This window comes from Tachypleus tridentatus, chromosome 10 (assembly GCF_004210375.1).
Source record: "Tachypleus tridentatus isolate NWPU-2018 chromosome 10, ASM421037v1, whole genome shotgun sequence".
Lineage (NCBI taxonomy): Eukaryota > Metazoa > Arthropoda > Merostomata > Xiphosura > Limulidae > Tachypleus > Tachypleus tridentatus.
The window spans coordinates 110,479,195-110,485,194 of record NC_134834.1 but is presented as its reverse complement, the minus strand read 5'-3'; the positions used below and the strand labels follow the sequence as shown (position 1 = coordinate 110,485,194).

General features: G+C 35.9%; 1 protein-coding gene across 3 annotated transcripts in view; it reads left to right on the top strand.

Annotated features, from left to right (window-relative positions):
• Positions 1 to 503: 503 nt before the first annotated feature.
• The window catches only part of LOC143230075 (apicoplast pyruvate carrier 1-like), a 227,869-nt gene continuing 222,372 nt past the window's right edge, over positions 504 to 6,000 (top strand). The window contains exons 1-2 of one of the 3 annotated variants that reach the window (XM_076463081.1): positions 504 to 738; positions 5,356 to 5,462. The gene's annotated coding sequence lies outside the window, so the exon portion shown is untranslated. Of the gene's footprint in view, positions 739 to 5,234; positions 5,463 to 6,000 lie in introns of those variants that run through there. The other 2 variants (XM_076463082.1, XM_076463080.1) reach the window with 2 other exon arrangements.

Below are 6,000 nucleotides of genomic sequence, written 5' to 3'. Positions count from 1 at the left end.
TTGAACAGACATTACCTTTGTCGATTTACACAAGCACAGCCATAGAACTGTTTCTAAGTGCTGGAAACGTAGGCATGTATTTGGTTGCATTGTTTTAATCTGTATAACTTTTCTCTTGTAATAATATTATGAGCAGTTTTGTAGTCTTGGTCGAGCCCTTTTCCTTCTATTTTCCTATTGTTGGTAGTGTTTCAAGCAATATTCCATTTAACTGTTGGGTATAGTGATATTATATTAGGTCGTATATTGTTTGCTTGTTTTTGATTTCGCGCACAGCTACACGAGATCTATCTATGCTAGCCATCCCTAATTTAACAGTGTAAGACTAGAGAGAAGGCAGCAAGTCATCACCTCCCACTGCCAACTCTTGGGCTACTTTTTTTACCAAATAGTAGTTTGATTATCCGACACGTATAACGCCCCTACGGCTGAAGGGGCGAGCATGTTTGGCGCGACGAGGATTCCAATCCGCGACCCTTAGATTACTAGTCGAACGTTTTAACAACTTGGCTATGCCGGGTCGTTTGATACAGTCTATAGATGTCTGCAGTCATTGTAAACTTGTATAAATATTTCTGATAGAATCTACAGAGGACTGAACTGGTTCGAAACTTGTATAAATATTTTTGAAATTGTTAAAAATTTCTTACAGTCAAAAACCCATGACAAAGTTTACTCTCAGTTGAAGCTTTTTCTGATGTCAAATGTCGTTCCAGGATTTGAAACTTTCGTTATAAGGTAAGCAGCATATGTGCTTCTATCACAAACAAACTTGGTTCCGTTTAGTTCATGTTAATGGACTTTAGTACACCGTTAGGAGCAGTAAGTACTATACATATATCTGGTGAAGTAACTATTGTATGAAGTTTACCTGAACATCTTAGGCTAGCGGGAAACCTGAGAGAAATTGGTCTATAAGAATTAAAGCGGAATTTTAAAGTCTCAAACAACCACTTTTAATATGATGTGGACTTCCGCTGCGTTAACAACCATTTTCAACATGATCAGAAACCCTGCTGTGTTAAAACCGTTTTTAACATGATTTAGACAAATGCTCAGCCGTTTTTACATGAGTTAAACTTATGTTGCGTTAGTAACCATTTTTAATATGATCTACGTTAATAACTGTATTTTACATGATTTAGAAATCTGCTGGATCAACAACCGTTTTTACATAATTTAGACATCTATTGCGTTAATAACCGTTTTCAGCATCATCTGGAGGTATACTGTGGTAACAACTGTATTTAACGTGGTTTGGAAATCTGCTGCGTTAAAAACAATTTTTACATGATTTAGAGATCTGCTGTGTTAACAACCAGTTAACATGATTGGATATATGTTACGTTAATAATCGTTTTGAACATGATGTAGTCATCTGCTGAGTTAATAACCGTTTTTATAAGATTTTAACATTTGATGCATTAAAAATCGATTTTAACATGATATGGGAATATACTGCGTTAACAACCGTTTTTACATGATTTAGACATCTGCTGTGTTAACAATCACTTTTTACATGATTTGAACATCTGCTGTGTGTTTTTCTTATAGCAAAGCCACATCGGGCTATCTGCTCAGCCCACCGAGGGGAATCGAACCCCTGATTTTAACGTTGTAAGTCCGGAGACATTGAACATCTGCTGCGTTAACAACCGTTTTTACATAATTCAGACATCTGTTGTGCTAACAACCGTTTTTAACATCAGCTGTACACCTACTGTGTAAGCAATCGTTTTTAACATGATCTAGATACCTGCTGCGTTAATAACTGTTTCACGTTGATTTGGACATTCAAATGTGCACATTATCAAGCGGTGGTTTAATATTTTGATCCTTAAGTTTTGGTTCCACCGCATTAGTAGAATGGTATGTTTGTGGACTTACTATGCTAGAACCGGGTTTCAATACCTGTGGTGGGCAGTCCAATGTGTACGTTTTCATTAGTAGAATGGTATGTTTGTGGACTTACTATGCTAGAACCGGGTTTCAATACCTGTGGTGGGCAGTCCAATGTGTACGTTTTCATTAGTAGAATGGTATGTTTGTGGACTTACTATGCTAGAACCGGGTTTCAATACCTGTGGTGGGCAGTCCAATGTGTACTTTTTCATTATTAGAATGGTATGTTTGTGGACTTACTATGCTAGAACCGGGTTTCAATACCTGTGGTGGGCAGTCCAATGTGTACTTTTTCATTAGTAGAATGGTATGTTTGTGGACTTACTATGCCAGAACCGGGTTTCAATACCTGTGGTGAGCAGTCCAATGTGTACTTTTTCATTAGTAGAATGGTATGTTTGCGGACTTACTATGCTAGAACCGGGTTTCAATACCTGTGGTGGACAGTCCACTGTGTACTTTTTTGGTTAACTACAAAACAAAAATATAAATGAAGCAAAACTTTAGGTTTGCAAATTAAATTGGTTTCCAACATTTACGTATTACAACTACTTGTTTTGATCAGTAGTAACAGCTTTTGTCATATTTGAGTCTAGATTAGCTTATTAAACCTATTGTGTCTAGACTGGCTTAATACGAAGATATAATGGAAATCTTTTATCCCATATATAAAAAAATACGTAATTACCAAACTAGATTAGCAGGTGAATAAACTGACAAAAAAATTATAAAATATTTGATTAAATAATAAACATCCCACTACTTAACAGTAAAACAATGTGTGAATATATATACACGGCGTCCCCTTGATTCTACAACAAATACGTTGAATTCTAACACGAAAAGAAAGGTTTTCGTGCTCGCGTTGTTTCTTTTGGAGGTTGTTTAAAATTAAGCGCAAAACTGTATGACGTGTTATCTGTACTCTGCCCACAAAGGGTATAGAAAATAGGTTTGTAGGGAGGGGAGTCAGCAGACATACCACTGTGCCACTGTGGTGCCGCTTTGTTTCTATCCTGTTGTTTGTTTTAGAGCAAAGCCAATCTTAGTTATCTGTAATATTCACCAGAATCGAACGTCGGATCTTAGCGGTGTAAACATGTAGAATTACTATTCTTCTACCTGGAGACTACTTGCGATTGGCAGAGCACGTATAGTTCATTGTATATTTGTTCTTTAGAATAAAGAAAAACTGACTGCATATATACATATATATATTTGTATAAATGAACTAATTAATATGGAATAAAATTAGATATTTATATCTGTTTATTAATTTATGTATTTCATCAATTATTTATTTATTTTGTAAGTTATTAATTAATTAATTTTAACACGTTTGTTTATTCATTACTTTTATATTTTTCATAACCATAAAAATGACTGAAACCTTAAGCAAACATTTTGTTTATGAAAAGGTAACACGAGTAAATAAATGTGAAGTTTTGCACTAATTATTAATGTGCAAAAAGCGCATGAATGTAATGTATTTTCTCCAGTAAACTTAGTAAAAATAGTCACACATTATGGTGTATCTAAGTATATAAGTAGTAGTACTTATATTAGTTGTGGTTGCTGATAAACAAAAAACCGAAAGGTGACCTTTAATATGTCCCGAAAGGACAAAAGATAATACAGTATATGACACTGTAATCATCACAACGTAATCTTTCAGAAACAAGAACTGATTTATTAAATCTGGCCATAGACTAAAGAAGACATCAGTGAATACAAGATCCATAAACTGAATGTTTTGTTAAGAAGTGTAACATCTCTGTAACTATTCAACATCAGTGAAAACTGCTGACTTCCATCACAAAACAACAAGTTAGTTAGCTGGTGTTAATGCCCCACAGTTTTTGGGGATACCTAACATATAACATTAAGTTCATGAAATCCTTTGTCGAGAAAGAAAGATCTTAAAGTACATAACAACAACGATATAGCTACAAATTTAATGTCAACATACAGAAAACCAAGCCAACCTTTCGGAGCTGTCTGTTAACATGCAGCCAGCCTGGGAACTGTCTGTTAATATGCACCTAGCCTCGTTAACGTTTCGGAGCTGTCTGTTAACATACAGCCAGACAGAGTAACGGTTTCGGAGCTCTCTGTTAACATGCATCCAACCTGGTTAACGTTTCAGAGCTATCTGTTGACATGCAGCCAGCCAGGGTAACGTTTTGGAGCTTTGTGTTAACAGCCAGCCAGGATAACGTTTTGGATTTGTTTGGAAATATGCAGCCAGCCAGAGTAACGGTTTTGGAGCTTTCTGTTGATATGCATCCAGCTTGGTTAATGTTTCGGAGCTGTCTGTTAACATGCAGCCAGCCAGATTAACGGTTTTGGAGCTTTCTGTTAATATGCAGCCAGCCTGGTTAACGTTTTGGAGCTGTCTGTTAACATGCATCCAGCCAGGTTAACATTTCAGAGCTGTCTGTTAACATGCAGCCAGCCAGGGTAACGTTTTGGAGCTTTGTGTTAACAGCCAGCCTGGATAACGTTTTGGATCTGTTTGGAAATATGCAGCCAGCCAGAGTAACGGTTTTGGAGCTGTCTGTTAACATGCAGCCAGCCAGAGTAACCGTTTTGGAGCTTTCTGTTAATATGCAGCCAGCCAGGCTTTGTGTTAACAGCCAGCCAGGATAACGTTTTGGATCTGTTTGGAAATATGCAGCCAGCCAGAGTAACGGATTTGGAGCTTTCTGTTAACGTACAGAAACCCAGTGTTACGTTTTGGATCTGTTTGGTAACATGTTAACAGCCAGCCAGGGTAACGTTTCGGAGATGACTGGTAACATGCTAACAGCCAGGTTAACGTTACTGTCAGCTGTCAGAGGAAGCTGGACTAAAATATCTTCTTCGTACATCCGTCATCGATCATCTTTCAAACAAAAGCTCTAAACACAAGCTGTTTTACTTCATGTCTTTCCCTGACGAGTCTTCTAAAGAAATACACACGTAGCTAGTTCCATTCCTACATAACTATGTAACTACCTCACATCTGACAGATGACGAAATATCGATCCTGGTTTACCTTTCGTATGTGGACATTTTTTTTTTTTTTTTGCTGTTACATGTTACACTAAAGATTTGAAGAGGCACTATGTCAGACTCTGGTAACAAAAGTTTCACTATGCGTGAAGATGATGTAATAACTTACACTCCTAACAGCGTATGTACGTGTTCCGTCTGTAGAAGGGTTATGAGTTATTTATGGCAATTTTCACTATGAAAAAGCAAAAATCAATGAACGCTGTGTCAACCTACCTGGCATTTCATAGTAAGTTATTAAAGTGTTCGCAAATAGTCAGTACGATTTTACCATAGTGAGAGATTGCATTTTTTAATTTTAAACTTTTTTGTTTAGTAATGCTGAAACAGTACAGTAGAATAATTTGTAACTCTTAAAACAAATATAAATAATTAAATACAACTGCTCAATATTTTCAGATCATATAAACATTTTAACACATCGAAACTGGGAATTGTGGTGTAACCTGATGAGGGATATACATATACAAAGCTGAGAGACATCAGAAAGGTCGTCTAGGCTTCCAGTAAGTGTTTTTTTCTCATAAATTACAAATCTTTTATCGGAGATCACAGATTCCATGATCTAGATATATACCAAACGGTTGAACAGTGTGTAAATTAGCAATCTAATAACCTTGTTTTATGTCTCTAATAGCTGTAGAGATGTTATTGTTTGTATGGTTGTGCTCGTCAGTAAAAGAGTCAATAGTTTTTAGGCAAAACCAGAAAGAAACTTTAAATGCATAAAAAACACTTGTATTACAAAAAAACAAATATTTATCTTATATAGTGTAAACAAATACAGTCACCAATATGTAAGATAGACACAAACATCTCTTAGAGAACGTTTCGTTTACTATAAGTTTTGTGTTAATACCGAAAAAGATCTCAACACTGCAACTAACCCGATCATTCTACTAACGAGGTTAATCTCTTCGGCATTGAAACCTACTTTGAAACTAAAGTAGATATAGAGATAAAACAAGCTTACGACACCATTTTTAGTTTACTTTTGAAAAGAAAGGTCCACATACTTCGAAGGTGTTATTATTATTATATAAT